Source organism: Rhinolophus ferrumequinum, chromosome 11 (genome assembly GCF_004115265.2).
Source record: "Rhinolophus ferrumequinum isolate MPI-CBG mRhiFer1 chromosome 11, mRhiFer1_v1.p, whole genome shotgun sequence".
Taxonomy (NCBI): domain Eukaryota; kingdom Metazoa; phylum Chordata; class Mammalia; order Chiroptera; family Rhinolophidae; genus Rhinolophus; species Rhinolophus ferrumequinum.
The window spans coordinates 41790241-41801974 of NC_046294.1; the positions used below are offsets into that span (position 1 = coordinate 41790241).

The window sequence follows — 11734 nt, forward strand, 5'->3', positions numbered from 1 at the left end:
GAATGTTCTACTTTCCTCCCTCTATCACGTAACTCTTGTAGCTCCAGTTACCATCTATGTGCTAATGACATCCGTATCTTGAATCCAAACCTCTTTCCAGAACGTCACACTTGTACATGCAACCAGCTCCTGGACATTTTATCTGAATGTACCACAAGCATTTCAAACTGAACATGTCCATTACTAAACTCTTTCCCCCAAAACCAACATTTCCTCCTCTCCTGGACCTGATTGATAGCCCCATCCAGGCCTAAAACATGAGTCATTTCTGATCCCCTCCTTCTCTCTCTTAACCAATTACTGCATTCTGTTTTAGTTACATTATAGATATTGAAGTCCTTTACTTCTCTCTCCACTGCATCCCCTGGTCCAAGCACCACCATCTCACGCCTGAATTACAGCAACAGACTTCCAGTTGGTCTCTCCCTGCCTCTCGTCTTGCTCTCCTAGTCCATCTCCACTTCACAGTCAGTGGTCTTGCTTAAGAGTCTGGTCTTTCCTCTGCCCTTCAGTGGCTCCTAGTTTTCCTCAACAAGATTCAAGTTCCTTAATCCTGACAAGGCCTCGAGTCATCTGCTGTTTCCCCACTTTTACATTTTTTTCCCCATCTCCTTGTCTCTGGGCCTTTGTACAGGCTGTTTCCTCTGCTTCCAACATTGTTCTCCTTGCTATTCCCATCTCTTCCTCCCCCCTCATCTAGCTTATTCTTACTTTCCTTCAGGTATTAGCATAAATGTCCCATATGTGGAAAATTTGCCTTCCTCTGCCAAGGCTGAGTTAGGATTTTGTTCCAATCAGGGTTCTTGGTTGCAAAGAAGAGAAACCCACTCTGGACAAACTAAGTGGAAAGGGAATCTATTGGAATTCCACTTAAGGGATCCACAGGAAGCCCACAGAACCAGGCCTAGAAATGAACGGTGAGTGAGAAGCGGGGTAGCCTGAACCACAGAAATAGCCTAGCGAGGGCAGTGCTGTAACCACCCATCAAACCCTAGGGCTTCCTTTGCCAGTATCTGAATGAATTCTCCAGGGACTCCGGGTCCAAGTTCACAGCCAGGCAGAAGCCCACAACTGACTGAACTTGGATTATGTGTTCCCTCTTGCTGCCTTGGTTTCCTTCAGCAGAGCAAGGATCTGGCCTTTTGGGCCCCTGATGTGTCAAGCAGGCCCTGACTCCCACCAAGACTTACAGAGTGAAGAAAAGGGAAAACTTTGTAAGGCTCTGGGAGACAAAATCCCAGATACTTGTCCGCTGTGAGGCCTCTCTGTAGCCCACTTCCCCATCCAGCACTCGCTGCACTGACTAGCTGCTTACTGGCTGCCTTTCCATGGCACTGGCGAGAGGAGGGGGGCGTCTCTCCCATTCATTGCTCTATTCCCAATGCCTAGCACGACGCTGGACACATATCAGGGATCAATAAATAGGCACTGAACGCAACAATGAATGCAAGTTTTATAGAACCTGAATCATATACAGTTGTGGGGATAAGGTATGGGTGTTAAAGAATTAATTAGCTTCAGGGTCTAGAAAGAGTCCTGTGTAAGAAGATGGCCTTACAACTAAAGCTTTATTGGCTTCATGGTAACTCTGAATGACTGACGATAGTCAATACACTACATTATAAACATTTCTGTGCCTATGTACACCAGCCCCTTAGAAGGAAACCCAAAACAGGCTAGTTATCAATAAATCTTGCTGAAGTGACTAGAGTTTTCTCATTTGTGGATGTCCCGGCCTTACCATTTCCCAGCACTTCCAATCCAATCAAAAAGCACCCAGTTCCCTACATTAAGTTAATTTATTCACTTGTACATTCAAAAGCGAGCGCCTCATCACTGCCAGCCTTGTGCCGGGGACAGGGACACAGCACGAGTATGACACCATCTCTCCCCCAAAGGAGCCCACTGTCCAACAGGGAGACAGCCAGGAGCAGATCGCGTGATCCTGTGGGCATGGGGCAGGTGATGGGCCACACTGGTGCGAGCAAGGTGCCACCTGAGCTAAGAGGAGGAAACATCCTGGAGAAGCTGAGGCTTCAAGGAGTCACATTCTCGGCAAACATTCAGAGCTTTCCAGACAGAGGCAAGGAGCCCAACTCTGCTCTCTCCTTGCTCCACACAGCTCCCATCTCCCTTCTACTCTATACCAGACGGGCAGAGTCCATCCAACACTTCGGAATGAGGGGACCTTCTTCATCTTCTGCTGGAGGTGGCTGTGCAGAGGAGCTTCACATATCAGCTGTGCAGTTGGGCCAGAAGGACAGGGACTTAACAAAGCTCCTTCCTATATTTATCTCACTAGATTTAGAGACAGTCTCCCAAGGTGTGTCCTGCAAGAAAAGCCAGGGCTCTGCCCATGGAGATGCCTGAGCACAGAGCTGAGAGGAGCAGAAACAGAACACTGAAGTCACGTAGGCTGTTGGGGCCCACAGACTGCCCTCCCACCCTACCTTACCTGCAGTTATTCCAAGAGGAGGATGGGATAGAGCAAGGCTTACCCATCACGCTGCTGCCTCTCTAGCGCCCTCTACTGGGAACCCAGGAGAAGACCCCTACCTTGGCAGGAGGATACAACCATACTCTGTCCAGTACATCCCAAGGGAAAGAAGACTATTGGACATGTTTATCAATGGGGGGGAGGGTAAGGTGAGAATTTTAACTTCAGCTTGGTGGTCCTGTCAACCGTGGACTATGCAAAGATGTGACTGATAAGCAGTGAATCCTCGAGGGCTGTTCAGGTCCGCTGAGGTAGAGTCACAGACCAAAGCTTGCGTCCCAGCTTCCCCATTGCTTAGTGCCATGGCTTAAGCCAATTGCTGCACCTCTTGGGGCTTCATTTGCCTTATCCTTGGCTTGTGTATCTTCTAGGGTTGTTGCATGGAGACAGATAGACAGGTAATGAAAAACAGTGTTGGACAGGTATGGGATCGCTCTACAAGTCCGTTCATCTCATAAGTGTTTATTGAGTACCAGCTATGTGCCAGGTACTATGCCAGTGCTAGGGATGTAACAGTGAATGAGACAAAGCCTTCGTATGGAGCAAACATTCTGGGTGACAGGAGACAGAGGGAGAGAGAGAGAGAGACAATACATAACAACTATGGATTATTAGGTAGTAAAAAGTACTATAGGTAGAGAAATGAAGCAGAATAAGAGAGTGGGAATGATGTGAAAGCTACTTGAAGGGGTATTCAAGGAAGGCCTTCGGAGGAAGTGACCTTTGAATGAAGATATAAATAAAGTGAGGGAGTGACTAAAGATGTCAATAAAGCGAGGGAGTGATCTGTGCAGATAACTAGAGAAAGAACTTTCCTGGCAGAGGGGAAGCCAAGCCAAAGACCCTGAGGTGGCAACGCATGTGGAGTGTCTGAGGGATACTCAGGGGACTAGTGTGGCTGAGCAGAGAATAGGGGCCTGAGACTGGAGAGCGACATGGGCGACAGACAGAACTAGTTGGACATGGAAAGGACTTTGGCTTTTATTCTGAGTGGAATGGACTGTCTTTGGAGGATCCCTATTATTATTTATTAATAATATTAATCACTCATTAATACTATCCAGTGCTTTGCTATGGCATATGATTATGATTATTCTAGCTAACATCTCTTGAGCATTTAGTATATGCCAGGCTGGACTAGGTACATTAGATTAATCATGTCATTTAATCCTCCCATCCTCCTTGAGGCAGGTGCTTTGTCTCTATTTTACTGATGAGGAAACGGTCAGAGAAGTTAACTACCTTGCCCAAGATCTTTCTATAATTCAACAAGTAGTCAGGAGCACCTTCTGTGTGTTCTTTCTAAGTGCCAGGACACACAGCTTTTAAGTCATGGGTCATGAGTCAAGCCCTGCACTGCATCTTGAGAGCAAGCGCTCGTCACCACTATGCCAACCTGCATATTGGGGGGACGGAAGAAGAGGAAAGAAAAGGAGAGAGAGAGTGAGACAGAGAGAAGGAAGAAAGAAAAGAAGGAAGGAAAGGAGGGAGGGAGGGAGGGAGGAAGAGAGGAAGGAGAGAGAGAGAGAGAGAGAGAGAGAGGGGGAGAGAAGGAGAGAAAGGAAGGAAGGAAGGAAGGAAGGAAGGAAGGAAGGAAGGAAGGAAGGAAGGAAGGAAGGAAGGAAGGAAGGAAGGAAAAGAGAAAAGGAAGAAAGGGAAAGAGACTCCTCCCAGAGGCAGTGAGCTCCTCCTTCTGGGAAGTGTGTAATCCGAGCTGGTGACCACGTGAAGGTGCAGGTGAGGGATGGGCCCTAGGACCTGAGGTGAGCAACAATCAGCCTCCGAATGCCCGTTATGGGTTGAATTGTGTCCCCCCAAAAGAAATGTTGAAGTCCTAACTCTACGTACCCGTGAATGTGACCTTACTGAAATCAGGTCTTTGCTGATGTAATCAAGTTAAGATGAGGTCATTAGGTTAGACCCTACCTTATCCCATATGATGGTGTCCTTATAAGAGACACATCCATGTCACCCAGAATGTTTGCTCCATACGAAGGCTTTGTCTCATTCACTGTTACAACCTTAGCACTGGCATAGTACCTGGCACATACGAGTAGTTTGGTACTCCATAAATATCTACAAAAACGCCATATGACACAGGCAGAGACTGGAGTGGTGTCTCTACAAGCCAAGAAATGCCAAGGATTGCCAGCAGCACCAGAAGCTAAGAGAAAATTATGGAACACATTATTCCCTAGAGCCTTTAGGGGCTGACATCTTGATTTCCAACTTCTAGCCTCCAGAACTGTGAGAGAATAAATTTCTGTTGTTTTACGAAACAACAGAAATTGTCTGTGGTACTACGAGTATGTTTCAGCAGCCGCAGGAAATGAATATACCTCCCACCTCTGCATGCCCGCCTCCCCCAATCTAGAGCCACATGCAGCCTTTCCATCTTCCCTCTTTCTGTTTCCTCCCCAGAACCCTACAGCTGCTGCAGGACTCAGCTGGGTGCAAAAGGTGAGGGAAGGGTTTGGATGGATGAATGAATGGATACGTGAATGAATGATTGGTGGAGCTCCATCAGTTCTGATAAAAGTGAGCTCTTTGAAGAAAATTACTACACTAGTAATCCTCTTTAGCACTGAAAAATTAGAAAATAAAAATAAGTTTAAAAAAGGTATAAAGTTAATCACATTAAAAAATTTCATAGTTTGAAATGGGGTGGCCTAAGTAAAGCATGATAACAAGGGCAGTTACGGATTTTGTGGGGTCTGAAGTTTATATAATTTGAGGGGCTCTTTTAATAAAGAGAATACAAAATTAGGTATAGGGCCTTGGAAGAGGTCTGAGCACGCGGGGGCCCTGAAGTATAAGCTTCTTTAACTTCATGGAAAATCTACCTCTGCGTAACAGAAAAAATATATATAAAGGAAAGTGTGATGGATTTGTTTATCAATCTGTTTGGCTTAAAATGAACAAAGGACAAACTAAGAAAAATATTTGCCAGACACACAATAGAAGGTTAACCACAAAAAGCTCTTAAAAATCAATAGGAAAAAAGGTTAATTTTTTTGGACCAAAGTGTGTGCCTGGCCCATCGCACACATTACTGCACCTGCTTCTCAGAGCAGTCCTGGGATGCAGACATCAGAATTCCAATTTAAATAGCAGCAAACGGGTGCTAAGAGAGATGAAGCCACCATCCAAAGTCACATCGTTGTCACTGGAAGAGCTAAGATTTAGAGTTTGAATAACTCTAAAGCTCGTATGTTTTCTATCAGACATAGAAAAAAATTGGAGCTGATTTCTAAAGGTGGGGAAAATGAAAGAAAACGTGGCAACCCATACGATAGACACCCGCACAGCATTTCATCCCCAAATTACCCCCCACAGAAGGAGTGGACTGACATTTTAGCTCTAACAACTTGTTCCTATTATGTGAAGCCCTCTCAATTATTGTTTTACACACGATGTACTGTCTGGGGATGGCACATTAACCTGAAATGGTCCAAACAATCCTATTCGGTTGGTGCAAAAGTAATTGCGGTTTAAAAGGGTTAAAAATAATTGCAAAAACTGCAACTACTTTTGCACCAACCTAATAGTTTTGATGTTTATGGAGACCCCTGATGGGTTTGGTGTAAAAAATACAAAACAAAACAAAACAAAAAAAGCACAAAGAAATTGAACACAGATTTAACCACTATTCCTGGAGACATGACCACACAATCTAAAGAGTTAGCAAAAGTCACTGACAAGCATTTTAAGGATTGCTTTAAAAATCGTACACTAAATGGAGTGGAAAATACTCAAGTAGTGGACAAATGGAAAGAACAAATGCCTGATGTGATGCAAATGAGCATGCGTAGTTCAGGGTGCCATTTCCAGCAGTCTCAGGCCTGATCTCAGACAATGCCATGGAAGGGAAGGGAATGTTCTCTAGAAAACCTTCTTAGATGATTCAAAAAGTGGCTCAAGTCCACGACCCTGGTCAAAGATTTTGTGATGACTTTGGATAAGGTTATTTTATGAAATGTGAATGGAGAAAAGCACTAGTTCTTAGTCAATGTTCTATTTTATATAATATATAATTCTAAATGTGCATTTGTAATGAAATTAATGAATTAAATGTTATTAGCAGATATTGAACTATTTTGCCTACATCTCAAAAGTTTATACATGTAAGTTAATGAAAAACCTTTTGGGCAGTGAGAGAACTTTTAGAGTGAGAATGGGGTTTTGATTACATTATATTCAGTCCACCTTATATTCAGGCACATATGATATTTGGGGCTCAAAACATACGTATTGCTTTGTCTTTGGAAATGCTAAGCAGTGAATACTAAATCACCAGAGTAATGCGGACACTGCATTGTTTAAATACATTGATATTAAAAAGCACCATCAACAGCAATGTGCAGAGAAGAGGTTGCATCCAAATGCCTCATGTTGCAGTGCTACAATGCAACAGGGCCCCCAGAGAAGGGCTGCCTGAGCTTCCTGTTCCACCAGTGACATCACTCCTGTCATTCTTACGCCCGTCCCCTCTGCCCCTGCGAAAAGATGTGTGCATCACAGAGCTTCAGGAGACAGTACCAGCCACCAGCCCCACTCTATGTAGCCTGAGTTTATTACCCATCTTCCCATTATGCCGCAATCCCACGTCAGCCCACCGGAAGCCTGAGGACCCCAGTCATCCACCCTGGACTCTCACCTCCTAACCTCTCCATACATCTCCGAATCTGCCAATTCCCCACACCCTGTTCTCGAATACTTCCTCCACACCCTCTGTATTCCACATTCTATCACCGGCAAATTTCCTGTACCCTAGATCTCCTTCTGAACATCCCTGTCCCCTTCTTGCTCTGAAAGAAACCTGGCTGTCCCCTGATGCCGATGGCCTTGGTGTGGCCAGCGTCCACTTGCTTGGCACCAGTATTCTGTACTCCTTTCTTCTAAGGACCCAGATCTTTTGACATTCATGCCAGCAGACTTTACTACTTCCTGGTATGCTCACTTTCCTGATCTTCAAAAATAACTATTTCACATCTTCTCCTCTTTCCCTAAGCCTTCTCTGACTCTTCCTTCCCCCTCCCCAGTACTCTACACCCCTCCCCTAGCTGATGAAATTGCCTTGCCAGGCCTTTTAGCACCATTGAAAAAAAATTGTGGGTGTTCCTCTAGCAAGGGTGCATTTACAATGATATACAACCTTTCTACTCAAAGTGTAGTCTCTGGGCTAGTACAACCTTAGAACGTGTTAGAAATGTAAAATATCTGTTCTCACTCCAGACCTCCTGGATCATAATTCCTAGGTTCTTTGTTAGCCCATTAAAGTTCTACGAGCCCTGATAAACAACCTAATACAGGCCCCCTTGTGACCACCAAGGATTGTACTTTGTCCCCAGCCAGGGTGGCCTGGGACTCAGCTTCTACTTCATTGAGAAGCAATTCTATCCCCTTCTTGCCCCCATACCTTTCTACCATCGATACCAACTTGCCACCTGTATTGACACAATATGTGACTCTCCTCTTTTTACTATGAATGAGAGGTCCCAGTTCTTTCCAAAGGTCAAACCCTCTCCCCATTCTCAGATCCCATTCCCTGGGGCCAAAAAACTGTAAGGCACTTGTTGCCCCCCACTGCAGGGAACAAGGAGCCACCTGCCAGAGCGTGACAGTCATTGGGAGCACACTGCCAGCTCATGTGACAGCTGAGGGCTTCAAAGTTATCTTAAATAGAGGCTGTGGACAAGATCAGCTGATTGCAATGTGAGATTCCATCAGGAAGAGTCCCTGAGTTCTCTCAGAGGATCAGAAGGGTGGAAATCTGGTATCTGCGATTTCTGTAAACCATGGAAAAGAAGGACGCATGGTTTCAATGCCAGAGTTCAGACTAGACCAGCAAGAGGTTTGCAGGCTGCAAAGTGTTAACATCCGTGAAACCAGCCCCAGCTTTTGGCCCTCACATAATTGTTCATGGCCAAGGAATATAGTAGTTCTCCCTTCTCCTACGTCCTCAGCCCAGGAGCGCTCCTCTACGTTGCTTCCACCGCCACTCCATGCTAGAAGCAGCAGCAGGACCAGATAAGGAGGAACGTGTCTGCACGCAGGCACGGGCACACACATGCTGGCCAGGACAATCTAGCAGCAGGCTGAGGCAGGAAATGGAGTCTCCACTTCTTTCCAGTTAAGGAAATTAAAGCACTAGCTCCCCTTGGAGAAATCAAAGCAGCATTGTTTCCAAAGAACAAAACAGTCCAGGAGAGAACAAAGGTTTTGGCATTGATCCCTCTTTGGAGAAGATGCTATCATAAACACTCCACCCCACTTGGAGGAATCCAGCCTGTCTGGGACTAAAGACCAACTTACAAGTTCATTTACTAGGATCATGCTCAAGAGTAGTAATCCTTCAGTAGTTTGACTAATATTCAGTGCCTTCACAGTTGTCAACATGAGAACAAAATCTGGTGAGCAGTAAGAACCGTTTCTAAGAAACAGCAACCTTGTAACTTACAGCCATGTGGAGAGTCTGGCAGCACATCTGCTGATGGCTGCCATGACTGTGCCTCATGCCTGCGTCCAGGTACTCCTGGACTCAGACCAAATGGCTGTCAGTGACAGTCTAAGTGTAAACATCACTCCAACAAAATAAATTTGCTAAACCACTTTGTAGGATAGAAGGATGGAACTACCAGAGACTGCAGTGTAGAGAGTCCAATTCTTTCCCGCAACCTCCCTCTTTAGATAGGAAATTCAGTTTTAAAAACAAAATATAAATTAGCACCCACTTCATGTCAAGTCTTATGCTTGGCCCTTGGAAAATAGATGAAAAAGACATAATCCGTGTCCTCAAGCTCACTGTCTGGTGGAGACATAGGAATAGATATTTCAATCAATAGTCTGGGGTCATTTAGGGCAGAGGTGAGGAGCCTAACACACCTCACTTTCTATATGAGTACACAGCAATAACCAATGTTCAAATTATGACCCTGAATCATCAAAAGAGGGTTAAATACCTCACTCATATGTGGGAATGGAGAGGAGTACAACTGAGAAAGCGTACAGCGAGCCTCTGGTTAGTGGTATAAGTGTTGTATTATTTTCATATTTTATTACATCACATATTCTTCTGTATGCATGACAGAAAGAATGAATGACCTGAGTCTCTCACAATACTGAGTGTTCTCACTGAACTGTTCCTCCTCAGCCCCACCAGATGTCCAATTCAGGATCTTATTGTTAAATCAGTTTGAGATGGGTGTTTTCTGTGATTTGTCACCAAGAGTGTCCCTACTTGCAATAGGGCTATAGAATGCAGCACTTTTCTAACTTATTTGGCTATCAAATTCTTTTTTAGGGTTACCTTTTGGGACTACTGTTTCATGGAAAACACTGAGGAACACACTGAATTAGAGATCTATTTAGGAGATAGAATTGACAAGAAGGTGAATTCAAAATTAAGTGACTTCTGGCCCTTCCGGTCCTTGCACACAGGGAAACTAGGTCGTGAAAAAAGGAGGACTTGGTGTAGAACCGCCATTTCCTCTGTTTTCAGTTTCTGTGCCTTTTGCAGGCCTCCCAACAATGCTATGTTGCGACAGAGCATCCAAAGGTTAACAACCCCTGTGGTCTGTAAGAGCCACTATGAGGAGAGCCCAGGGAGGATTTGTTATTTTCAGCAAAAAACAAGTGGTAGTTGCTAGTTATGATGACGCTGTACTTTGGATCTAGATTTGCCGCACATTTCTTTTATACTAAGACACCAACTGCTTAAGAAATAAGGATGTTTTATTTTACTTAATCCATGAAACAGATATGAAGGGGAGCATTTAAGAGGTGCAGTCACTTTGAAAAATGGATCAAACTGTTGAACTCAACATACTAGATATGTTTGTAAAAAAAACTTACGGCATGCACCCTTAATGCTTCTCTGAAACACAAAATGTGATAATAGGGGAGAAAAGCAAACAACAAAAAAATTTAGTGACTTCTGGATAACACACTTGAAAATCCAGACCCAATGTCTTGCACCTCATAAATGTTCTCTTCACTACTTCGCTATGGACTGCATGAACAAATACAGATTTGCCCCCAGAATGTTGCAATAGTGGCAATCTAGAATCATTCACCTATGTTAAAGAAAATGCATTAAAAGTTGAGATATTTTCCAGAACTCAGTGTTTTCAAAATGAAAAATGTTACATTTTTGCTGTAGTAAGCAGAATAAAGAAAAGAAAAAAGCAAGAGCAAGTACATATATTTCATAAGCAAAACATAACTTATCTGTATCTTTAAAAAAAGTAGGCCTAAAATAGCAGACATGGTTTTTCAATTACTTGAAACAGAAAGACCTCAAGTTACTAATGCAGTTGAGGCAGACTAGACAGTTTGTTTAAAATTCTCTGCAATGGAGACAACAGGCCAAAACCACAAGTCACGCAGCGTAAATATGCGCAGAGGAGAGAATGGCCTCCAGCTGTACCCGGAAACAGAGTCTCACTCCCCCTGCCACAGAACCAAAGGTCTGGGACATAACCAGAACCTGAATAGCCGAACCCTTTCAGAAGCGATGGATCCATTGTTCAGGAAGATCCAGTGCTGATGCCCCTTACCATAAATGGCCAAGTTCCAAGGTCCTCCAATTAAAACTTGCCCCACCAGCATTTCCACATACCTATTCTCCCTACCTCCTTAAAAACCCTTAACCTAGTCCAGCGAGCAAGATGGATGAGAGGCACCAGTAGGTCTCCCATCTTCTCGGTTGGTGCCTTCTCGATCAATAAAAAAGCTTTCCTTAAAATAAATAAATTAATTTATTTATTTATCTGCAATGACCCTGGAATATATAACTTAAAAGGATCTCAGACAGCCTTATTTTATAATTAGGGATACTGAGGCTGAAAGGTGAAGCATTTTGTCACATCAGTGTGTCAGAGTTGGGCTAGAGGCCAGAGCCTGATGCAAAGTGAGACCTTGATGACGAGCTACAGTCTGTTTACTTGTTCCACCCAAATCAGAGGACTGAGATCTACTGAGATCTAGATAAACTTGATTTGCCTGTAGCACATACCCTTTCCTGAGTTCCTGATGTATATGGCATGTATGATGACGACACGTACTGATCTAACACACCCAAAAGATCATGGTCAGAAACTACCTTTAGGAAAAAACTGCACTGGCCTATGCTCCAAATTCTAGTTCTAGGAGTTTCTTGCCTCTAGTGGCTACTTACTCTCCCAGGTAAAAAGTTGGTCACTGGTGGAATCAAAACAAGGGATACTTTAAAAGTCC

The 11734-nt window shown here is 44.1% G+C and overlaps 1 pseudogene; it reads left to right on the forward strand.

The window, feature by feature from the left end:
• Positions 1-10032: 10032 nt before the first annotated feature.
• LOC117029937 (cytochrome c oxidase subunit 7C, mitochondrial-like) lies at positions 10033-10224 on the forward strand (annotated as a pseudogene).
• The last annotated feature ends 1510 nt before the right edge of the window (positions 10225-11734 follow it).